The sequence below is a fragment of the Bombina bombina genome, chromosome 2, assembly GCF_027579735.1.
Source record: "Bombina bombina isolate aBomBom1 chromosome 2, aBomBom1.pri, whole genome shotgun sequence".
NCBI lineage: Eukaryota > Metazoa > Chordata > Amphibia > Anura > Bombinatoridae > Bombina > Bombina bombina.
In genome coordinates this window covers 6,576,911-6,604,501 of record NC_069500.1, presented here as the reverse complement: position 1 = coordinate 6,604,501, position 27,591 = coordinate 6,576,911, and the positions used below count along the sequence as shown (strand labels likewise).

At 42.7% G+C, this 27,591-nt stretch overlaps 1 protein-coding gene across 1 annotated transcript in view; it reads left to right on the top strand.

The window, feature by feature from the left end:
* Positions 1–27,591, top strand: part of LOC128646833 (uncharacterized HIT-like protein Synpcc7942_1390) — a 150,040-nt gene that overhangs the window by 96,518 nt on the left and 25,931 nt on the right. The window lies entirely within an intron of this gene.

Sequence of the window (27,591 nt, the reverse complement as noted above, 5' to 3'; positions counted from 1 at the left end):
CTTTCCCTCCCTCTGGGCTCCAGCTAACTCCACTCTCCTTTCCCTCTGGGCTCCTGCTAACTTCACTTTCCACTCTGTCCGCGCACCCTCTAACTCCGCTTTCCGCTCCATCTGTGCACCCTCTAACTCCGCCCTCCCATCCCTTTGGGCTCCCGCTAACTCCACCCTCCCCTCCCTCTGTGCAGCCACTTAGTCCACCCTCTGTGCTCCTGCTAACTCCACCCTCCCCTCCCTCTGTGCTTCTGCTAACTCCACCCTCCCCTCCCTCTGTGCTCCTGCTAACTCCACCCTCCTCTCCCTCTGTGCTCCTGCTAACTCCACCCTCCCCTCTCTCTGTGCTCCCACTAACTCCACCCTCCCTCTGTGCTCCCCCTTACTCCACCCTCTGTGCTTCCGCTAACTCCACCATCCCCTCTCTCTGTGCTCCCGCTAACTCCACCCTCCCCTCCCTCTGTGTTCCTGCTAACTCCACCCTCCCTCCATGATCCCTCTAACTCTACCCTCCCTTCCCCCTGTGCTTCTGCTAATTCCTCCCTTCCTTCCCTCTCTGCTCCCATTATTTCTATCCTCCCCTCCCTCTGTGTTCCTGCTAACTTTACACTTCCCTCCCTCTGTGCTCCCGCTAACTCCACTCTCCCCTCCCTCTGTGCTCCCGCTAACTCCACCCTTTCCTCCCTATGTGCTTCCCCTAACTACATCCTCCCCTCCCTATGTGCTCCCCCTAACTCCACCCTCCCCTCCCTCTGTGCTCCCGCTAACTCCACCCTTCCCTCCCTATGTGCTTCCCCTAACTACATCCTCCCCTCCCTATGTGCTCCCCCTAACTCCACCCTCCCCTCCCTCTGTGCTCCCGCTAACTCCACCCTCCCCTCCCTCTGTGCTTCTGCTAACTCCATCCTCTCTTTTCTCCACCCTCCCCTCCCACTGTTCTCCCACTAACTCCACCCTCCCTTCTCTCTTTGCTCCTGCTAACACCACCATCCTCTGTGCTCCCCCTTACTTCACCCTCCCCTCTCTCTGTTCTCCTTATCCACCTCTTTCTCCTCCCTTTTTGAATCCTCCTCATCATCTCCTCCCTCCTGCTACCCCTACCCTCTTCCTTCTTTACTTGCTCCAATTTCTGTTCCCTGCTGCTCCCTCTGCTAATGTTACTCCTGGTTGCTTTTTACCACCTCTTTTTTCATATCCACCGTTTTTAACCCCTCCCCCATATTTGCGATATTCCTACTTTCTGCACAATTTGTATGGTGGGTGAACAGTGAGCAGATCAGATGTGAGAGCCCTAAGTACCTTATTTATATGAAAAAGTTAACCCACTGGCATATGTAGTGCAAATTCTACTTCATTTATAATTGAAATATAGAACGGGAATGTTCTACTGATGTGATATTAACTATTAGTAAATAAAGGTGAAGTTGCTTCACCCTCAGCAGCGAAACACACAAGTAATGATAGTGATATTAGTCTACATGCGGTCTACATCCTTGTTTTTACATATACTGTATATATTATGAAAAGTTGCTTGTTTTTTGACAATAAGCACATAAATCTGCCAGTAGCATAATCTCCCCACCCTCGCGGTCTGCCAGTAACACAATCTTTTCATCTTTGAGGTCTGTCAGGAGCATAATCTTCCCGCCCCCACGGTCTGCCAGGAGCATAATCTTCCCGCCCCCGTGGTCTGCCAGTAACATAATCTCCCCACCCTCACGGTCTGCCAGTAACATAATCTTTTCATCTTTGAGGTCTGCCAGGAGCATAATCTCCCCGCCCCCGCGGTCTGCCAGGAGCATAATCTCCCCCCCCCCCCCCCCACGGTCTGCCAGGAGCATAATCTTCCCGCCCCGCGGTCTGCCAGTAACATAATCTTTTCATCTTTGAGGTCTGTCAGGAGCATAATCTCCGCGGTCTGCCAGGAGCATAATCTCCCCGCCCCCACGGTCTGCCAGGAGCATAATCTTCCCGCCCCCGCGGTCTGCCAGGAGCATAATCTTCCCGCCCCCGTGGTCTGCCAGTAACATAATCTCCCCACCTCCGCAGTCTGCCAGTAACATAATCTGTACCATGTAGTTGCAACACTGTGTTATCAGGATTGTGAACTGTGTAAAATGCCTAGCAAGGACTTTAAAAAATATCTGCCTATGGGACCTTATTGCATATGGGAGTGCCACATTCAGGTCAATAAGCACATTCTGTGTTACTATTTATTAAAAAAAATGCTCTGGTTGGGGTGTCTGCCAGGTGAAGAAACTCTCATGTGTTAGAATGGATTCCATGTGAGAACATGAAAACACATTTAGTGCTATAGTGCTGCCGTTCTAATTAGCCAGGTTTTTTATTGGATGCTGATTGGCAGCATACAAGAGGCCACATAATTACATATAGTTTTGTCTTTTCTAGAAACTAAACTACATATTTCTCCAACATAGGTGTGTCCGGTCCACGGCGTCATCCTTACTTGTGGGATATTCTCTTCCCCAACAGGAAATGGCAAAGAGCCCAGCAAAGCTGGTCACATGATCCCTCCTAGGCTCCGCCTACCCCAGTCATTCTCTTTGCCGTTGTACAGGCAACATCTCCACGGAGATGGCTTAGAGTTTTTTAGTGTTTAACTGTAGTTTTCTATTATTCAATCAAGAGTTTGTTATTTTGAAATAGTGCTGGTATGTACTATTTACTCAGAAACAGAAAAGAGATGAAGATTTCTGTTTGTATGAGGAAAATGATTTTAGCAACCGTAACTAAAATCCATGGCTGTTCCACACAGGACTGTTGAGAGCAATTAACTTCAGTTGGGGGAACAGTGTGCAGTCTCTTGCTGCTTGAGGTATGACACATTCTAACAAGACGATGTAATGCTGGAAGCTGTCATTTTCCCTATGGGATCCGGTAAGCCATGTTTATTACGATCGTAAATAAGGGCTTCACAAGGGCTTATTTAGACTGTAGACATTTCTGGGCTAAATCGATTCATTATTAACACATATTTAGCCTTGAGGAATCATTTTATCTGGGTATTTTGATATAATAATATCGGCAGGCACTGTATTAGACACCTTATTTCTTAGGGGCTTTCCCAAAGCATAAGCAGAGTCTCATTTTCGCGCCGGTGTGGCGCACTTGTTTTTGAGAGGCATGGCATGCAGTCGCATGTGAGAGGAGCTCTGATACTTAGAAAAGACTTTCTGAAGGCGTCATTGGTATCGTATTCCCCTTTGGGTTTGGTTGGGTCTCAGCAAAGCAGATACCAGGGACTGTAAAGGGGTTAATGCTTAAAACGGCTCCGGTTCCGTTATTTTAAGGGTTAAAGCTTCCAAAATTGATGTGCAATATTTTTAAGGCTTTAAGACACTGTGGTGAAAATTTGGTGAATTTTGAACAATTCCTTCATGTTTTTTCGCAATTGCAGTATTAAAGTGTGTTCAGTTTAAAATTTAAAGTGACAGTAACGGTTTTATTTTAAAACGTTTTTTGTACTTTCTTATCAAGTTTATGCCTGTTTAACATGTCTGAACTACCAGATAGACTGTGTTCTGAATGTGGGGAAGCCAGAATTCCTATTCATTTAAATAAATGTGATTTATGTGATAATGACAATGATGCCCAAGATGATTCCTCAAGTGAGGGGAGTAAGCATGGTACTGCATCATTCCCTCCTTCGTCTACACGAGTCTTGCCCACTCAGGAGGCCCCTAGTACATCTAGCGCGCCAATACTCCTTACTATGCAACAATTAACGGCTGTAATGGATAATTCTGTCAAAAACATTTTAGCCAAAATGAACCCTTGTCAGCGTAAGCGTGGCTGCTCTGTTTTAGTTACTGAAGAGCATGACGACGCTGATATTAATATCTCTGAAGGGCCCCTAACCCAATCTGAGGGGGCCAGGGAGGTTTTGTCTGAGGGAGAAATTACTGATTCAGGGAACATTTCTCATCAGGCTGAATCTGATGTGATTACATTTAAATTTAAGTTGGAACACCTCCGCATTTTGCTTAAGGAGGTATTATCCACTCTGGATGATTGTGAAAAGTTGGTCATCCCAGAGAAACTATGTAAAATGGACAAGTTCCTAGAGGTGCCGGGGCTCCCAGAAGCTTTTCCTATACCCAAGCGGGTGGCGGACATTGTTAATAAAGAATGGGAAAGGCCCGGTATTCCTTTCGTCCCTCCCCCCATATTTAAAAAATTGTTTCCTATGGTCGACCCCAGAAAGGACTTATGGCAGTCAGTCCCCAAGGTCGAGGGAGCGGTCTCTACTTTAAACAAACGCACCACTATACCCATAGAGGATAGTTGTGCTTTCAAAGATCCTATGGATAAAAAATTAGAAGGTTTGCTTAAAAAGATGTTTGTTCAGCAGGGTTACCTTCTACAACCCATTTCATGCATTGTCCCTGTCACTACAGCCGCATATTTCTGGTTTGATGAACTGATAAAGGTGCTCGATAGTGATTCTCCTCCTTATGAGGAGATTATGGACAGAATCAATACTCTCAAATTGGCTAATTCTTTCACTCTAGACGCCACTTTGCAATTGGCTAGGTTAGCGGCTAAGAATTCTGGGTTTGCTATTGTGGCGCGCAGAGCGCTTTGGTTGAAATCTTGGTCGGCTGATGCGTCTTCCAAGAACAAGCTACTAAACATTCCTTTCAAGGGGAAAACGCTGTTTGGCCCTGACTTGAAAGAGATTATCTCTGATATCACTGGGGGTAAGGGCCACGCCCTTCCTCAGGATCGGCCTTTCAAGGCAAAAAATAGACCTAATTTTCGTCCCTTTCGCAAAAACGGACCAGCCCAAAGTACTACGTCCTCTAAGCAAGAGGGTAATACTTCTCAAGCCAAGCCAGCTTGGAGACCAATGCAAGGCTGGAACAAGGGAAAGCAGGCCAAGAAACCTGCCACTGCTACCAAGACAGCATGAAATATTGGCCCCCGATCCGGGACCGGATCTGGTGGGGGGCAGACTCTCTCTCTTCGCTCAGGCTTGGGCAAGAGATGTTCTGGATCCTTGGGCGCTAGAAATAGTCTCCCAGGGTTATCTTCTGGAATCCAAGGGACTTCCCCCAAGGGGAAGGTTCCACAGGTCTCAGTTGTCTTCAGACCACATAAAAAGACAGGCGTTCTTACATTGTGTAGAAGACCTGTTAAAAATGGGAGTGATTCATCCTGTTCCATTAAGAGAACAAGGGATGGGGTTCTACTCCAATCTGTTCATAGTTCCCAAAAAAGAGGGAACGTTCAGACCAATCTTAGATCTCAAGATCTTAAACAAATTTCTCAAGGTCCCATCGTTCAAGATGGAAACCATTCGAACTATCCTTCCTTCCATCCAGGAAGGTCAATTCATGACCACGGTGGATTTAAAGGATGCGTATCTACATATTCCTATCCACAAGGAACATCATCGGTTCCTAAGGTTTGCATTCCTGGACAAACATTACCAGTTTGTGGCGCTTCCTTTCGGATTAGCCACTGCTCCAAGGATTTTCACAAAGGTACTAGGGTCCCTTCTAGCGGTGCTAAGACCAAGGGGCATTGCAGTAGTACCTTACCTGGACGACATTCTGATTCAAGCGTCGTCCCTCCCTCGAGCAAAGGCTCACACGGACATCGTCCTGGCCTTTCTCAGATCTCACGGCTGGAAAGTGAACGTGGAAAAGAGTTCGCTATCCCCGTCAACAATATAGACTCCTCAGAAATGAGGATTTTTCTAACAGAGGCCAGAAAAACAAAACTTCTGGACTCTTGTCGGATACTTCATTCCGTTCCTCTTCCTTCCGTAGCCCAGTGCATGGAAGTGATCGGGTTGATGGTAGCGGCAATGGACATAGTTCCTTTTGCGCGCATTCATCTAAGACCATTACAACTGTGCATGCTCAGTCAGTGGAATGGGGACTATACAGACTTGTCTCCAAAGATACAAGTAAATCAGAGGACCAGAGACTCACTCCGTTGGTGGCTGTCCCTGGACAACCTGTCACAAGGGATGACATTCCGCAGACCAGAGTGGGTCATTGTCACGACCGACGCCAGTCTGTTGGGCTGGGGCGCGGTCTGGGGATCCCTGAAAGCTCAGGGTCTTTGGTCTCGGGAAGAATCTCTTCTACCGATAAATATTCTGGAACTAAGAGCGATATTCAATGCTCTCAAGGCTTGGCCTCAGCTAGCGAGGACCAAGTTCATACGGTTTCAATCAGACAACATGACGACTGTTGCGTACATCAACCATCAGGGGGGAACAAGGAGTTCCCTAGCGATGGAAGAAGTGACCAAGATTATTCTATGGGCGGAGTCTCACTCCTGCCACCTGTCTGCTATCCACATCCCGGGAGTGGAAAATTGGGAAGCGGATTTTCTGAGTCGTCAGACATTGCATCCGGGGGAGTGGGAACTCCATCCGGAAATCTTTGCCCAAGTCACTCAGCTGTGGGGCATTCCAGACATGGATCTAATGGCCTCTCGTCAGAACTTCAAAGTTCCCTCCTACGGGTCCAGATCCAGGGATCCCAAGGCGGCTCTAGTGGATGCACTAGTAGCACCTTGGACCTTCAAACTAGCTTATGTGTTCCCGCCGTTTCCTCTCATCCCCAGGCTGGTAGCCAGGATCAATCAGGAGAGGGCGTCGGTGATATTGATAGCTCCTGCGTGGCCACGCAGGACTTGGTATGCAGATCTGGTGAATATGTCATCGGCTCCACCTTGGAAGCTACCTTTGAGACGAGACCTTCTTGTTCAGGGTCCGTTCGAACATCCGAATCTGGTTTCACTCCAGCTGACTGCTTGGAGATTGAACGCTTGATTTTATCGAAGCGAGGTTTCTCAGATTCTGTTATCGATACTCTTGTTCAGGCCAGAAAGCCTGTAACTAGAAAGATTTACCACAAAATTTGGAAAAAATATATCTGTTGGTGTGAATCTAAAGGATTCCCTTGGGACAAGGTTATGATTCCTAGGATTCTATCCTTCCTTCAAGAAGGATTGGAAAAAGGATTATCGGCAAGTTCCCTGAAGGGACAGATTTCTGCCTTGTCGGTGTTACTTCACAAAAAGCTGGCAGCTGTGCCAGATGTTCAAGCCTTTGTTCAGGCTCTGGTTAGAATCAAGCCTGTTTACAAACCTTTGACTCCTCCTTGGAGTCTCAATTTAGTTCTTTCAGTTCTTCAGGGGGTTCCGTTTGAACCCTTACATTCCGTTGATATTAAGTTATTATCTTGGAAAGTTTTGTTTTTAGTTGCAATTTCTTCTGCTAGAAGAGTTTCAGAATTATCTGCTCTGCAGTGTTCTCCTCCTTTTCTGGTGTTCCATGCAGATAAGGTGGTTTTACGTACTAAACCTGGTTTTCTTCCAAAAGTTGTTTCTAACAAAAACATTAACCAGGAGATTATCGTTCCTTCTCTGTGTCCGAAACCAGTTTCAAAGAAGGAACGTTTGTTGCACAATTTGGATGTTGTTCGCGCTCTAAAATTCTATTTAGATGCTACAAAGGATTTTAGACAAACATCTTCCTTGTTTGTTGTTTATTCAGGTAAAAGGAGAGGTCAAAAAGCAACTTCTACCTCTCTCTCTTTTTGGATTAAAAGCATCATCAGATTGGCTTACGAGACTGCCGGACGGCAGCCTCCCGAAAGAATCACAGCTCATTCCACTAGGGCTGTGGCTTCCACATGGGCCTTCAAGAACGAGGCTTCTGTTGATCAGATATGTAGGGCAGCGACTTGGTCTTCACTGCACACTTTTACCAAATTTTACAAGTTTGATACTTTTGCTTCTTCTGAGGCTATTTTTGGGAGAAAGGTTTTGCAAGCCGTGGTGCCTTCCATTTAGGTGACCTGATTTGCTCCCTCCCTTCATCCGTGTCCTAAAGCTTTGGTATTGGTTCCCACAAGTAAGGATGACGCCGTGGACCGGACACACCTATGTTGGAGAAAACAGAATTTATGTTTACCTGATAAATTTCTTTCTCCAACGGTGTGTCCGGTCCACGGCCCGCCCTGGTTTTTTAATCAGGTCTGATAATTTATTTTCTTTAACTACAGTCACCACGGTACCATATGGTTTCTCCTATGCAAATATTCCTCCTTAACGTCGGTCGAATGACTGGGGTAGGCGGAGCCTAGGAGGGATCATGTGACCAGCTTTGCTGGGCTCTTTGCCATTTCCTGTTGGGGAAGAGAATATCCCACAAGTAAGGATGACGCCGTGGACCGGACACACCGTTGGAGAAAGAAATTTATCAGGTAAACATAAATTCTGTTTTTCATAAATCTCCTTGTAATTCTCCTGTAACATACAGACCTAATGTTAAACTTTATGGATTAACATCTTGTTTGCTGCCATTGTTTTTAGGACAAATCCCTTCTACCACTTGCTTTATTTGGAAAGACCAAAGGCCTAAATCTGACTAGCACATAAACTATTGCCCACCAAACATCATAAAGCTGGTGCACTAGGGTAGAGTCAAACAATGAACCATGTTTTAAAAGTTATTCATTTAGTCTGTACTTACTAAACTGTGATAGCACTGCTACTGCATACATGGGTTATGGCATACACCGACCATGTGACACGAGATGTCTAATACACATAAAGGTACTCATTTAGTCTGTACTTACTGATGCAGCGTTACATGGGTTATGGCATACACCGACCATGTGACACGAGATGTCTAATACACATAAAGGTACTCATTTAGTCTGTACTTACTGCTGCTGCGTTACATGGGTTATGGCATACACCGACCATGTGATACCAGATGTCTAATACACATAAAGTTACTCATTTAGTCTGTACTTACTGCTGCTGCGTTACATGGGTTATGGCATACACCGACCATGTGATACCAGATGTCTAATACACATAAAGTTACTCATTTAGTCTGTACTTACTGCTGCTGCGTTACATGGGTTATGGCATACACCGACCATGTGATACCAGATGTCTAATACACATAAAGTTACTGATTTAGTCTGTACTTACTGCTGCTGTGTTACATGGGTTATGGCATACACCGACCATGTGATACCAGATATCTAATACACATAAAGGTACTCATTTAGTCTGTACTTACTGCTGCTGTGTTACATGGGTTATGGCATACACCGACCATGTGACACGAGATGTCTAATACACATAAAGGTACTCATTTAGTCTGTACTTACTGCTACTGCATACATGGGTTATGGCATACACCGACCATGTGATACCAGATGTCTAATAAACATAAAGGTACTCATTTAGTCTGTACTTACTGCTGCTGTGTTACATGGGTTATGGCATACACCGGCCATGTGATACCAGATGTCTAATACACATAAAGTTACTCATTTGGTCTGTACTTACTGCTGCTGCAGTGTTACATGGGTTATGGCATACACCGGTCATGTGATACCAGATGTCTAATACACATAAAGTTACTCATTTAGTCTGTACTTACTGCTACTGCATACATGGGTTATGGCATACACCGACCATGTGACACGAGATGTCTAATACACATAAAGGTACTCATTTAGTCTGTACTTACTGCTGCTGTGTTACATGGGATATGGCATACACCGACCATGTGATACCAGATGTCTAATACACATAAAGGTACTCATTTAGTCTGTACTTACTGATGCAGCGTTACATGGGTTATGGCATACACCGGCCATGTGATACCAGATGTCTAATACACATAAAGTTACTCATTTAGTCTGTACTTACTGCTGCTATTTTACATGGGTTATGGCACACACCGACCATGTGACACGAGATGTCTAATACACATAAAGTTACTCATTTAGTCTGTACTTACTGCTGCTGCAGCGTTACATGGGTTATGGCATACACCGACCATGTGATACCAGATGTCTAATACACATAAAGGTACTCATTTAGTCTGTACTTACTGCTGCTGCATACATGGGTTATGGCATACACCGACCATGTGATACCAGATGTATAATACACATAAAGTTACTCATTTAGTCTGTACTTACTGCTGCAGCGTTACATGGGTTATGGCATACACCGGCCATGGGATACCAGATGTCTAATACACATAAAGTTACTCATTTAGTCTGTACTTACTGCTGCTGCGTTACATGGGTTATGGCATACACTGGCCATGTGATACCAGATGTCTAATACACATAAAGTTACTCATTTAGTCTGTACTTACTGCTGCATACATGGGTTATGGCATACACCGGCCACGTGATACCAGATGTCTAATACACATAAAGGTACTAATTTAGTCTGTACTTACTGCTGCTGCATACATGGGTTATGGCATACACCGACCATATGATACCAGATGTCTAATACACATAAAGTTACTCATTTAGTCTGTACTTACTGCTTCTGCGTTACATGGGTTATGGCATACACCGGCCATGTGATACCAGATGTCTAATACACATAAAGCTACTCATTTAGTCTGTACTTACTGCTGCTGCCTTACATGGGTTATGGCATACACCGACCATGTGATACCAGATGTCTAATACACATAAAGCTACTCATTTAGTCTGTACTTACTGCTGCTGCGTTACATGGGTTATGGCATACACCGACCATGTGATACCAGATATCTAATACACATAAAGTTACTCATTTAGTCTGTACTTACTGCTGCTGTGTTACATGGGTTATGGCATACACCTGTCATGTGATACCAGATGTCTAATACACATAAAGCTACTCATTTAGTCTGTACTTACTGCTGCAGCGTTACATGGGTTCTGGCATACACCGGCCATGTGATACCAGATGTCTAATACACATAAAGTTACTCATTTAGTCTGTACTTACTGCTGCTGCATACATGGGTTATGGCATACACTGACCATGTGATACCAGATGTCTAATACACATAAAGTTACTTATTTAGTCTGTACTTACTGCTGCAGCGTTACATGGGTTATGGCATACATCGGCCATGTGATAACAGATGTCTAATACACATAAAGTTACTCATTTAGTCTGTACTTACTGCTGCAGCGTTACATGGGTTATGGCACACACCGGCCATGTGATACCAGATGTCTAATACACATAAAGTTACTCATTTAGTCTGTCCTTACTGCTGCTGTGTTACATGGGTTATGGCATACACCGGCCATGTGATACCAGATGTCTAATACACATAAAGTTACTCATTTAGTCTGTACTTACTGCTGCTGTGTTACATGGGTTATGGCATACACCGGCCATGTGATACCAGATGTCTAATACACATAAAGTTACTCATTTAGTCTGTACTTACTGCTGCTGCGTTACATGGGTTATGACATACACAGACCATGTGATACCAGATGTCTAGTGCACATAAAGCTACTTATTTAGTCTGTACTTACTGCTGCAGCGTTACATGGGTTATGGCACACACCGACCATGTGATACCAGGTGTCTAATACACATAAAGTTACTCATTTAGTCTGTACTTACTGCTGCAGCGTTACATGGGTTATGGCACGCACCGACCATGTGATACCAGATGTCTAATACACATAAAGTTACTCATTTAGTCTGTACTTACTGCTGCTGCGTTACATGGGTTATGGCACACACCGACCATGTGATACCAGATGTCTAATACACATAAAGTTACTCATTTAGTCTGTACTTACTGCTGCTGCGTTACATGGGTTATGGCATACACCGGCCACGTTATACCAGATGTCTAATACACATAAAGGTACTCATTTAGTCTGTACTTACTTCTGCTGCGTTACATGGGTTATGGCACACACCGACCATGTGATACCAGGTGTCTAATACACATAAAGTTACTCATTTAGTCTGTACTTACTGCTGCAGCGTTACATGGGTTATGGCACGCACCGACCATGTGATACCAGATGTCTAATACACATAAAGTTACTCATTTAGTCTGTACTTACTGCTGCTGCGTTACATTGGTTATGGCACACACCTGTCATGTGATACCAGATGTCTAATACACATAAAGTTACTCATTTAGTCTGTACTTACTGCTGCTGCGTTACATGGGTTATGGCATACACCGACCATGTGATACCAGATGTCTAATACACATAAAGTTACTCATTTAGTCTGTACTTACTGCTGCAGCGTTACATGGGTTATGGCATACACCGACCATGTTATACCAGATGTCTAATACACATAAAGGTACTCATTTAGTCTGTACTTACTGCTGCTGCGTTACATGGGTTATGGCACACACTGACCATGTGATACCAGATGTCTAATACACATAAAGTTACTCATTTAGTCTGTACTTACTGCTGCAGCGTTACATGGGTTATGGCACGCACCGACCATGTGATACCAGATGTCTAATACACATAAAGTTACTCATTTAGTCTGTACTTACTGCTGCTGCGTTACATGGGTTATGGCATACACCGATCATGTGACACGAGATGTCTAATGCACATAAAGGTACTTATTTAGTCTGTACTTACTGATGCAGCGTTACATGGGTTATGGCATACACCTGTCATGTGATACCAGATATCTAATACACATAAAGTTACTCATTTAGTCTGTTCTTACTGCTGCAGTGTTACATGGGTTATGGCATGCACCGACCATGTGATACCAGATGTCTAATACTCATAAAGTTACTCATTTAGTCTGTACTTACTGCTGCTGCGTTACATGGGTTATGGCACGCACCGACCACGTGATACCAGATGTCTAATAAACATAAAGTTACTCATTTAGTCTGTACTTACTGCTGCTGCGTTACATGGGTTATGGCATACACCGGCCATGTGATACCAGATGTCTAATACACATAAAGTTACTCATTTAGTCTGTACTTACTGCTGCTGCGTTACATGGGTTATGGCATACACCGACCATGTGATACCAGATGTCTAATACACATAAAGTTACTGATTTAGTCTGTACTTACTGCTGCTGTGTTACATGGGTTATGGCATACACCGACCATGTGATACCAGATGTCTAATACACATAAAGGTACTCATTTAGTCTGTACTTATTGCTGCTGCATTACATGGGTTATGGCATACACCGACCATGTGATACCAGATGTCTAATACACATAAGTTACTCATTTAGTCTGTACTTACTGCTGCTGCGTTACATGGGTTATGGCATACACCGGCCATGTGATACCAGATGTCTAATACACATAAAGCTACTTATTTAGTCTGTACTTACTGCTGCTGCGTTACATGGGTTATGGCACACACCGGCCATGTGACACGAGATGTCTAATACACATAAAGGTACTCATTTAGTCTGTACTTACTGCTGCAGCGTTACATGGGTTATGGCATACACCGACCATGTGATACCAGATGTCTAATACACATAAAGTTACACATTTAGTCTGTACTTACTGCTGCTGCGTTACATGGGTTATGGCATGCACCTGTCATGTGATACCAGATGTCTAATACACATAAAGTTACTCATTTAGTCTGTACTTACTGCTGCTGCGTTACATGGGTTATGGCACACACCGACCACGTGATACCAGATGTCTAATACACATAAAGTTACTCATTTAGTCTGTACTTACTGCTGCTGCATTACATGGGTTATGGCATACACCGACCATGTGATACCAGATGTCTAATACACATAAAGTTACTCATTTAGTCTGTACTTACTGCTGCTGCATTACATGGGTTATGGCATACACCGACCATGTGATACCAGATGTCTAATACACATAAAAGGTACTCATTTAGTCTGTACTAACTGCTGCTGTGTTACATGGGTTATGGCATACACCGACCATGTGACACGAGATGTCTAATACACATAAAGTTACTCATTTAGTCTGTACTTACTGCTGCAGTGTTACATGGGTTATGGCATGCACCGACCATGTGATACCAGATGTATAATACACATAAAGTTACTCATTTAGTCTGTACTTACTGCTGCTGCGTTACATGGGTTATGGCATACACCGACCATGTGATACCAGATGTATAATACACATAAAGTTACTTATTTAGTCTGTACTTACTGCTGCTGCGTTACATGGGTTATGGCATACACCGGCCATGTGATACCAGATATCTAATACACATAAAGTTACTCATTTAGTCTGTACTTACTGCTGCTGCATTACATGGGTTATGGCATACACCGACCATGTGATACCAGATGTCTAATACACATAAAGTTACTCATTTAGTCTGTACTTACTGCTGCAGTGTTACATGGGTTATGGCATACACCGACTATGTGATACCAGATGTCTAATACACATAAGTTACTCATTTAGTATGTACTTACTGCTGCTGCGTTACATGGGTTATGGCATACACCGGCCATGTGATACCAGATGTATAATACACATAAAGTTACTCATTTAGTCTGTACTTACTGCTGCTGCGTTACATGGGTTATGGCATACACCGGCCATGTGATACCAGATGTCTAATACACATAAAGGTACTCATTTAGTCTGTACTTACTGATGCAGCGTTACATGGGTTATGGCATACACCGGCCATGTGATACCAGATGTCTAATACACATAAAGTTACTCATTTAGTCTGTACTTACTGATGCAGCGTTACATGGGTTATGGCATACACCGGCCATGTGATACCAGATGTATAATACACATAAAGTTACTCATTTAGTCTGTACTTACTGCTGCTGCGTTACATGGGTTATGGCATACACCGGCCATGTGATACCAGATGTCTAATACACATAAAGGTACTCATTTAGTCTGTACTTACTGATGCAGCGTTACATGGGTTATGGCATACACCGGCCATGTGATACCAGATGTCTAATACACATAAAGCTACTCATTTAGTCTGTACTTACTGCTGCTGCCTTACATGGGTTATGGCACACACCTGTCATGTGATACCAGATGTCTAATACACATAAAGTTACTCATTTAGTCTGTACTTACTGCTGCTGCGTTACATGGGTTATGGCATACACCGGCCATGTGATACCAGATGTCTAATACACATAAAGTTACTCATTTAGTCTGTACTTACTGCTGCTGTGTTACATGGGTTATGGCATACACCGACCATGTGATACCAGATGTCTTATACACATAAAGTTACTCATTTAGTCTGTATTTACTGCTGCTGCGTTACATGGGTTATGGCATACACCAACCATGTGATACCAGATGTCTAATACACATAAAGTTACTCATTTAGTCTGTACTTACTGCTGCTGCGTTACATGGGTTATGGCATACACCGACCATGTGATACCAGATGTCTAATACACATAAAGTTACTCATTTAGTCTGTACTTACTGCTGCTGCATACATGGGTTATGGCATACACCGACCATGTGACACCAGATGTCTAATACACATAAAGTTACTCATTTAGTCTGTACTTACTGCTGCTGTGTTACATGGGTTATGGCATACACCGGCCATGTGATACCAGATGTCTAATACACATAAAGGTACTCATTTAGTCTGTACTTACTGCTGCAGCGTTACATGGGTTATGGCACACGCCGGCCGTGTGATACCAGATGTCTAATACACATAAAGCTACTAATTTAGTCTGTACTTACTGCTGCGTTACATGGGTTATGGCATACACCGGCCATGTGATACCAGATGTCTAATACACATAAAGTTACACATTTAGTCTGCACTTACTGCTGCTGCGTTACATGGGTTATGGCATACACCGGCCATGTGATACCAGATATCTAATACACATAAAGTTACTCATTTAGTCTGTACTTACTGCTGCTGCATTACATGGGTTATGGCACACACCGACCACGTGATACCAGATGTCTAATACACATAAAGCTACTCATTTAGTCTGTACTTACTGCTGCTGCGTTACATGGGTTATGGCATACACCGGCCATGTGATACCAGATGTCTAATACACATAAAGTTACACATTTAGTCTGTACTTACTGCTGCTGTGATACATGGGTTATGGCATACACCGACCATGTGATACCAGATGTCTAATACACATAAAGGTACTCATTTAGTCTGTACTAACTGCTGCTGTGTTACATGGGTTATGGCATACACCGATCATGTGATACCAGATGTCTAATACACATAAAGTTACTCATTTAGTCTGTACTTACTGCTGCTGCGTTACATGGGTTATGACATACACCGACCATGTGATACCAGATGTCTAATACACATAAAGTTACTCATTTAGTCTGTACTTACTGCTGCTGCGTTACATGGGTTATGACATACACCGACCATGTGATACCAGATGTCTAATACACATAAAGTTACTCATTTAGTCTGTACTTACTGCTGCTGCGTTACATGGGTTATGACATACACCGACCATGTGATACCAGATGTCTAATACACATAAAGTTACACATTTAGTCTGTACTTACTGCTGCTGCGTTACATGGGTTATGGCATACACCGGCCATGTGATACCAGATGTCTAATACACATAAAGTTACTCATTTAGTCTGTACTTACTGCTGCTGCGTTACATGGGTTATGGCATACACCGGCCATGTGATACCAGATGTCTAATACACATAAAGTTACTCATTTAGTCTGTACTTACTGCTGCTGCATACATGGGTTATGGCATACACCGGCCGTGTGATACCAGATGTCTAATACACATAAAGTTACTCATTTAGTCTGTACTTACTGCTGCTGTGTTACATGGGTTATGGCATACACCGGCCATGTGATACCAGATGTCTAATACACATAAAGGTACTCATTTAGTCTGTACTTACTGCTGCAGCGTTACATGGGTTATGGCATACACCGGCCATGTGATACCAGATGTCTAATACACATAAAGTTACTCATTTAGTCTGTACTTACTGCTGCTGTGTTACATGGGTTATGGCATACACCGGCCATGTGATACCAGATGTCTAATACACATAAAGGTACTCATTTAGTCTGTACTTACTGCTGCAGCGTTACATGGGTTATGGCATACACCGGCCATGTGATACCAGATGTCTAATACACATAAAGTTACTCATTTAGTCTGTACTTACTGCTGCTGCGTTACATGGGTTATGGCATACACCGACCATGTGATACCAGATGTCTTATTAGAGCTGCGCATCTTCACCTGTCTCACGATTCGATTCGATTACGATTATCATCGTAACGATTCGATACGATTTGATTCTACGATGCATCGCGATGCATCACGATTACTGCCCATGATTTTTATTAACAAATTCAAGCAGTCAGAATTCACTGCAAAGGGGATTGCTAAGGGGATGTTTCTAGGATATAAGGTATTATGGTCCTGGCATGTTAAATAATAATTCTGGACTTGCCTCTTTGGTCAGGGAATAATGCACAGTTTATGAACCAAGGTGTATACATGATTGACTTTTAGCAGAGCAGGTCCCAAATACATAACTAACATAGGATATGTGTGATATAGATTTTTTTTTTAAATAAAAATAATGGATTCAGATTTAAGGTAATAGATATGCTTTTAAAAGGCTATAGGTTTATATGTAACATACATTTATTTATATACACATACAAAGCACAACTATAATACAATACCCTGTCACATATTACACTTAGATCATAGATGGGCTGTTATTTGGCTCCCTAAGCTCATTTGAGACTAGTATTCTGGGTATTGGAGAGCTTTGAAAGGAATGCATGGTATGTGTGAGCAGTGCAGTGTCACCGTTAATGAGTAGGGCTCTAAACTGACATAAAGGGTCACCTAATCAATCATGTAGGCTCTCTAAACATGTTTATTACGGCTCTGTGATGATCTGCAGCTGGGAAGGAATGCTATGTCATTTCCTCTTACCGGAACCTTTATTAACAGCTGCACCAACCACTTACTGAACGGCTTCAATAAGTTGTCCTAGAGGTAAAGGTGCTGGCCGGGTGAATGTGATTAATTAAGCCCTCCTGCTGTGTCGCCTGCTTCAAGACTAGGAGAGATCTGACAGGGCAGAAGCAGTCTTACCAACTGACAGCAGCCTCGTGTAACACAGTGACTATTTCCTTGTATTATCGCTTCCCTGTTTACTCACTGTTGCGGTCTCTGCTGCATGTTTCCTCTTTGTCAGACCCCTAGCCCAGCACCAAACGAGCATTTGAGTGTTGCTATTAGATACTTTTGTAAAACTTGACTTTTTCTATATCTAATAGCAACACTCAAATGCTCGTTTGGTGCTGGGCTAGGGGTCTGACAAAGAGGAAACATGCAGCAGAGACCGCAACAGTGAGTAAACAGGGAAGCGATAATACAAGGAAATATTCACAGGAGGCTGCTGTCCACTTGTCAGACAACTGCACTGAGCGTGCTGATGTTCCAAAAACATAAAATCAATCAATATTTATTCTGTCTGCCATTACTTTAGCCCTCACATCAGTCAGTGGGAGAGGCGGGGTCACGTGACATTGTGCGATGACGTCACTGACCCTGAATCGATTCTGACCTTGCACCGCATCGATGCAGCATCGTTAATGGCTGCATCGCGATGCATCGCAATGGCGATTATTTTTGACACCCCTATGTCTTATACACATAAAGTTACTCATTTAGTCTGTATTTACTGCTGCTGCGTTACATGGGTTATGGCATACACCGACTATGTGATACCAGATGTCTAATACACATAAAGTTACTCATTAAGTCTGTACTTACTGCTGCTGCGTTACATGGGTTATGGCATACACCGGCCACGTGATACCAGATGTCTAATACACATAAAGGTACTCATTTAGTCTGTACTAACTGCTGCTGTGTTACATGGGTTATGGCATACACCGACTATGTGATACCAGATGTCTAATACACATAAAGTTACTCATTTAGTCTGTACTTACTGCTGCTACGTTACATGGGTTATAGCACACACCGACCATGTGACACCAGATGTCTAATACACATAAAGTTACTCATTTAGTCTGTACTTACTGCTGCTGCGTTACATGGGTTATGGCATACACCGGCCATGTGATACCAGATATCTAATACACATAAAGTTACTCATTTAGTCTGTACTTACTGCTGCTACGTTACATGGGTTATAGCACACACCGACCATGTGACACCAGATGTCTAATACACATAAAGTTACTCATTTAGTCTGTACTTACTGCTGCTACGTTACATGGGTTATAGCACACACCGACCATGTGACACCAGATGTCTAATACACATAAAGTTACTCATTTAGTCTGTACTTACTGCTGCTGCGTTACATGGGTTATGGCATACACCGGCCATGTGATACCAGATATCTAATACACATAAAGGTACTCATTTAGTCTGTACTTACTGCTGCTGCATACATGGGTTATGGCATACACCGGCCATGTGATACCAGATGTCTAATACACATAAAGTTACTCATTTAGTCTGTACTTACTGCTGCAGCGTTACATGGGTTATGGCATACACCGGCCATGTGATACCAGATGTCTAATACACATAAAGTTACTCATTTAGTCTGTACTTACTGCTGCTGCGTTACATGGGTTATGGCATACACCGGCCATGTGATAGCAGATGTCTAATACACATAAAGTTATTAATTTAATCTGTACTTACTGCTGCTGTGTTACATGGGTTATGGCACACACCGGCCGTGTGATACCAGATGTCTAATACACATAAAGTTACTTATTTAGTCTGTACTTACTGCTGCTGCATACATGGGTTATGGCATACACCGACCATGTGATACCAGATGTCTAATACACATATAGTTACTCATTTAGTCTGTACTTACTGCTGCTGCATTACATGGGTTATGGCATACACCGACCATGTGATACCAGATGTCTAATACACATAAAGTTACACATTTAGTCTATACTTACTGCTGCTGCGTTACATGGGTTATGGCATACACCGACCATGTGATACTAGATGTCTAATACACATAAAGGTACTCATTTAGTCTGTACTAACTGCTGCTGTGTTACATGGGTTATGGCATACACCGATCATGTGATACCAGATGTCTAATACACATAAAGTTACTCATTTAGTCTGTACTTACTGCTGCTGTGTTACATGGGTTATGGCATACACCGATCATGTGATACCAGATGTCTAATACACATAAAGTTACTCATTTAGTCTGTACTTACTGCTGCTGCGTTACATGGGTTATGGCATACACCGACCATGTGATACCAGATGTCTAATACACATAAAGTTACTCATTTAGTCTGTACTTACTGCTGCTGCGTTACATGGGTTATGGCATACACCGGTCATGTGATACCAGATGTCTAATACACATAAAGGTACTCATTTAGTCTGTACTTACTGCTGCTGCGTTACATGGGTTATGGCATACACCGACCATGGGATACCAGATGTCTAATACACATAAAGTTACTCATTTAGTCTGTACTTACTGCTGCTGCGTTACATGGGTTATGACATACACCGACCATGTGATACCAGATGTCTAATACACATAAAGTTACTCATTTAGTCTGTACTTACTGCTGCTGCGTTACATGGGTTATGACATACACCGACCATGTGATACCAGATGTCTAATACACATAAAGTTACTCATTTAGTCTGTACTTACTGCTGCTGCGTTACATGGGTTATGGCATACACCGGCCATGTGATACCAGATGTCTAATGCACATAAAGTAACTCATTTAGTCTGTACTTACTGCTGCTGCGTTACATGGGTTATGGCATACACCGACCATGTGATACCAGATGTCTAATACACATAAAGTTACTCATTTAGTCTGTACTTACTGCTGCAGCGTTACATGGGTTATGGCATACACCGACCATGTGATACCAGATGTCTAATACACATAAAGTTACTAATTTAGTCTAAACTTACTGCTGCAGTGTTACATGGGTTATGGCATACACCGACCATGTGATACCAGATGTCTAATACACATAAAGTTACTCATTTAGTCTGTACTTACTGCTGCAGCGTTACATGGGTTATGGCATACACCGGCCATGTGATACCATATGTCTAATACACATAAAGTTATTCATTTAGTCTGTACTTACTGCTGCTGCGTTACATGGGTTATGGCATACACCGACCATGTGATACCAGATGTCTAATACACATAAAGTTACTTGTTTAGTCTGTACTTACTGCTGCTGTGTTACATGGGTTATGGCATACACCGACCATGTGATACCAGATGTCTAATACACATAAAGTTACTCATTTAGTCTGTACTTACTGCTGCTGTGTTACATGGGTTATGACATACACCGGCCATGTGATACCATATGTCTAATACACATAAAGTTATTCATTTAGTCTGTACTTACTGCTGCTGCGTTACATGGGTTATGGCATACACCGACCATGTGATACCAGATGTCTAATACACATAAAGTTACTCATTTAGTCTGTACTTACTGCTGCTGCGTTACATGGGTTATGGCATACACCGACCATGTGATACCAGATGTCTAATACACATAAAGGTACTCATTTAGTCTGTACCTACTGCTGCAGCGTTACATGGGTTATGGCACACACCGACCATGTGATACCAGATGTATAATACACATAAAGTTACTCATTTAGTCTGTACTTACTGCTGCTGCGTTACATGGGTTATGGCATACACCGGCCATGTGATACCAGATGTCTAATACACATAAAGTTACTCATTTAGTCTGTACTTACTGCTGCTGTGATACATGGGTTATGGCATACACCGGCCATGTGATACCAGATGTCTAATACACATAAAGTTACTCATTTAGTCTGTACTTACTGCTGCTGCGTTACATGGGTTATGGCATACACCGGCCATGTGATACCAGATGTCTAATACACATAAAGTTACTCATTTAGTCTGTACTTACTGCTGCTGTGTTTCATGGGTTATGGCATACACCGACCATGTGATACCAGATGTCTAATACACATAAAGCTACACATTTAGTCTGTACTTACTGCTGCTGTGTTACATGGGTTATGGCATACACAGACCATGTGATACCAGATGTCTAATACACATAAAGCTACTCATTTAGTCTGTACTTACTGCTGCTGCGTTACATGGGTTATGGCATACACCGGCCATGTGATACCAGATATCTAATACACATAAAGGTACTCATTTAGTCTGTACTTACTGCTGCTGCATACATGGGTTATGGCATACACGGACCATGTGATACCAGATGTCTAATACACATAAAGTTACTCATTTAGTCTGTACTTACTGCTGCTGCGTTACATGGGTTATGGCATACACCGACCATGTGATACCAGATGTCTAATACACATAAAGTTACTCATTTAGTCTGTACTTACTGCTGCTGCGTTACATGGGTTATGGCATACACCGACCATGTGATACCAGATGTCTAATACACATAAAGCTACTCATTTAGTCTGTACTTACTGCTGCTGCGTTACATGGGTTATGGCATACACTGGTCATGTGATACCAGATGTCTAATACACATAAAGGTACTAATTTAGTCTGTACTTATTGCTGCTGCGTTACATGGGTTATGGCATACACCGGCCATGTGATACCAGATGTCTAATACACATAAAGTTACTCATTTAGTCTGTACTTACTGCTGCTGCGTTACATGGGTTATGGCATACACCGGTCATGTGATACCAGATGTCTAATACACATAAAGTTACTCATTTAGTCTGTACTTACTGCTGCTGTGTTACATGGGTTATGGCATACACCGACCATGTGATACCAGATGTCTAATACACATAAAGCTACTCATTTAGTCTGTACTTACTGCTGCAAGGTTACATGGGTTATGGCATACACCGGCCACGTGATACCAGATGTCTAATACACATAAAGGTACTAATTTAGTCTGTACTTACTGCTGCTATGTTACATGGGTTATGGCATGCACCGACCATGTGATACCAGATATCTAATACACATAAAGTTACTCATTTAGTCTGTACTTACTGCTGCTGCATTACATGGGTTATGGCATACACCGGCCATGTGATACCAGATGTATAATACACATAAAGTTACTCATTTAGTCTGTACTTACTGCTGCAGCGTTACATGGGTTATGGCATACACCGACCATGTGATACCAGATGTCTAATACACATAAAGTTACTCATTTAGTCTGTACTTACTGCTGCTGCATACATGGGTTATGGCATACACCGGCCATGTGATACCAGGTGTCTAATACACATAAAGTTACTCATTTAGTTTGTACTTACTGCTGCTGCATACATGGGTTATGGCATACACCGGCCATGTGATACCAGATGTCTAATACACATAAAGTTACTCATTTAGTCTGTACTTACTGCTGCTGCGTTACATGGGTTATGGCATACACCGGCCATGTGATACCAGATGTCTAATACACATAAAGTTACTCATTTAGTCTGTACTTACTGCTGCTGCATTACATGGGTTATGGCACACACCCGCCATGTGATACCAGATGTCTAATACACATAAAGTTACTCATTTAGTCTGTACTTACTGCTGCTGCCTTACATGGGTTATGGCATACACCGGCCATGTGATACCAGATGTCTAATACACATAAAGTTACTCATTTAGTCTGTACTTACTGCTGCTGTGTTACATGGGTTATGGCATACACTGGCCATGTGATACCAGATGTCAAATACACATAAAGTTACTTGTTTAGTCTGTACTTACTGCTGCTGTGTTACATGGGTTATGGCACACACCGACCATGTGATACCAGATGTCTAATACACATAAAGTTACTCATTTAGTCTGTACTTACTGCTGCTGCGTTACATGGGTTATGGCATACACCGACCATGTGATACCAGATGTCTAATACACATAAAGTTACTTGTTTAGTCTGTACTTACTGCTGCTGTGTTACATGGGTTATGGCATACACCGGCCACGTGATACCAGATGTATAATACACATAAAGTTACTCATTTAGTCTGTACTTACTGCTGCAGCGTTTCATGGGTTATGGCATACACCGGCCACGTGATACCAGATGTCTAATACACATAAAGGTACTCATTTAGTCTGTACCTATTGCTGCTGCATTACATGGGTTATGGCACGCACCGACCATGTGATACCAGATGTCTAATACACATAAGTTACTATTTTAGTCTGTACTTACTGCTTCTACGTTACATGGGTTATGGCATACACCGACTATGTGATACCAGATGTCTATATACTAGTGAGGAGACAACTGTGCCTATATACTAGTGATAAGATAACTGTGCCTATATAGTAGTGATGAGACAACTGTGCCTATATACTAGTGATGAGACAACTGTGCCTATATACTAGTGAGAAGATAACTGTGCCTACATACTAGTGATGAGACAAATGTGCCTATATACTAGTGAGGAGACAACTGTGCCTATACACTAGTGGGAAGACAACTGTGCCTGTATACTAGTGAGGAGACAACTGTACCTATACACTAGTGAGGAGACAATTGTGCCTATATACTAGTGAAAAGACAACTGTGCTATATACTATTAAGAAGACAACTGTGCCCATATACCTGCGAGGAGAAAATGTGCCCATATACCTGCGAGGAGAAACCTGTATCCATTTACCAGCGAGGAGACAACTGTGCCCATATTCCAGCGAGGAGACAACTGTGCCTATATACTAGTGAGGAGACAACTGTGCCTATATACTAGTGAGGAGAAAACTGCGCCTATATACTAGTAAGAAGACAACTGTGCCTATATACTAGTGAGGAGACAACTGTGCCCATATACCTGCGAGGAGACAACTGTGCCCAGTTACCAGCAAGGAGACAACTGTGCCCATATACTAGTGAGGAGACAACTGTGCCCATATATCAGCGAGGAGACAACTGTGCCCACATACTAGTGAGGAGACAACTGTGCCTATATACTAGTGAGGAGATAACTGTGCCTATATACTAGTGAGGAGATAACTGTGCCCATATACCAGCGAGGAGACAACTGTGCCCATATACTAGCGAGGAGACAACTGTGCCCATCTGCTAGCGAGAAGATAACTGTGACTTTATACTAACAAGGAGACAACTGTGCCTGTATACTAGCGAGAAGACAACTGTGCCCATCTGCTAGCGAGAAGATAACTGTGACTTTATACTAGCGAGGAGACAACTTTACCTGTATACTAGCGAGAAGACAACTGTGCCCGTATACTAGCGAGGAGACAATTGTGCCCGTATACTAGCGAGAAGAACTCTGTGCCCATCTGCTAGTGAGAAGATAACTGTGACTTTATACTAGCGAGAAGACAACTGTGCCCTATGCCAGCGAGGAGACAACTGTGCCCGTATGCTAGCGAGGAGACAACTGTGCCTGTATACTAGCGAGAAGACATCTGTGCACGTATACTAGCGAAAAGACAACTGTGCCCGCATACTAGCGTGGAGACAACTGTGCCCGCATACTAGCGAGGAGACAACTGTGCCCGCATACTAGCGAGGAGACAACTATGCCTATATACTAGTGAGGAGATAACTGTGCCCATATATCAGCAAGGAAACAACTGTGCCCGTATACTAGCAAGGAGACAACTGTGCCCGTATACTAGCGAGGAGACAACTGTTCCGTATACTTGTGAGGAGACAACTGTGCCCGTATACTAGCAAGAAGACAACTGTGCCCATCTGCTAGCGAGAAGATAACTGTGACTTTATACTAGCGAGAAGATAACTGTGACTTTATACTAGCGAGGAGACAACTGTGCCCATATACTAGCGAGAAGACAACTGTGCTATGTACCAGCGAGAAGACAACTGTGCTATGTACCAGCGAGAAGACAACTGTGCTATGTACCAGCGAGAAGACAAACTGTGCTATGTACAAGCAAGAAGACAACTGTGCTATGTAGCAGCGAGAAAACAACTGTGCTATGTATCAGCGAGAAGACAACTGTGCTATGTACCAGCGAGAAGACAACTGTGCTATGTACCAGCGAGAAGACAACTGTGCTATGTACCAGCGAGAAGACAAACTGTATAGTACAAACAAAGATGAAGCAGCACCACCAAACATTCTTTCTTCAAGTAGCTTTATTCAGTTTGAGGAGGAGTAGCCAGACCAAAATTCAAACAACGTTTTGGACACAGTCCTTAGTCATGTATGGCTAAATTGTACATAGAATCAACCTTAAATACCATCTAAGCCCCACCCACACACCTGTACAACTGCACATTCCTAATTAACCCCTTACCACCTAGTTTTAGTACACAGGCAACGATTTGGTATCAGCAAAATAATACATTGCAATATCATTAAAGCTAAACATAGCAACTACATATATATTGGAATACATCAAGCAAAACAGCAGAACATAATCAATCCACTGTCATCTGTAATAAAAGAAAAAGAAAAAGATAATTAAACCACATTATACATAGTATGTAATTTAAAGGCACACAGACAGGTCAAATTCCCTATTCATCCCATTTGGGTATAATGTCCCCAACTTGTTAATCCAGAACATTTCTCTACTCTTAAGGATTTTAACCCTGTTCCCACCCCTCATAGGAATAGGAATATGCTCTAGGACTTGGAACCTTAACTGATTAAGATTATGTCCAGCGGACAAAAAATGACAAGCTACCGAAGCATCCAATTTTTTAGTCCTAATACTGCTCTTGTGTTGAACAATACGTTCGCGGATACTACCGGGGGTTTCCCCGACGTACCCCAGACCGCAAGGACACTTAATCATATAAACCACATATTCTGTATTACATGTAAAGTAATCTCTGATAGAAAATATATGTCCAGTCCTAGGATGGCTAAAGGTGGGGCCTTTAATCATACTGTTGCAGTTAGAGCAACTAAGGCATGGGAAATTACCCAAATTTTTCTTGCCTATATAGCTCTGAACTACCCTCTTTTTAAGAGGGCCGATGTCAGCTCTAACTAGTGAATCTTTAAAATTTCTGCCCCTTTTATAAGCAGGCATGAATGGTTTTCAAAATTCTAAAACATCAGATTCACAAGTTTGCAAAACATGCCAATGTTTAAGTAAATTTTTTTGTACTTTTAGACTTAAAGGGGAGTACTGGCTAATGAAAACCAATCTATCTGATTTTTCTTTTTCCACATTATTTTTCTTAGTTAAAAGAGACTGTCTAGATGTGGCAAGGGCATTCCTTAACTCTGTCTCAATCAAATCCTTAGGGTAACCCCTGGCAAGAAAACGATCACCCATCTCTCTCAGTCTTATTTCCGCCAGATTTTCATTTGACACAATTCGTCTTACCCGAAGGAACTGGCTCCTAGGTAAAGACCTGAGAAGAGATGGGGGATGCGCACTAGTATAATGGAGGAGGGTATTGCAGTCTGTTTCTTTCTTATATAAATCCACACATAAACCTTGTGAAGTTTTCGATACACAAGTATCCAGAAAGACCACACTCTCCTCACTCCACATCAGTTTAAACTTAATCTTGCTGGTAGCACAATTTAAATCATTAATAAACTCCTCCAGGGTTCCAATGTCGCCCAACCATACGCCAAAAATGTCATCTATATAGCGCCACCATGTGGCGCCATATAATAAAAATAATGGATGATTATAAACAAAGTATTCCTCAAAAATATTCATATAGATATTGGCGTATGTAGGGGCGACATTGGAACCCATGGCGGTTCCCTGAAGTTGTAAA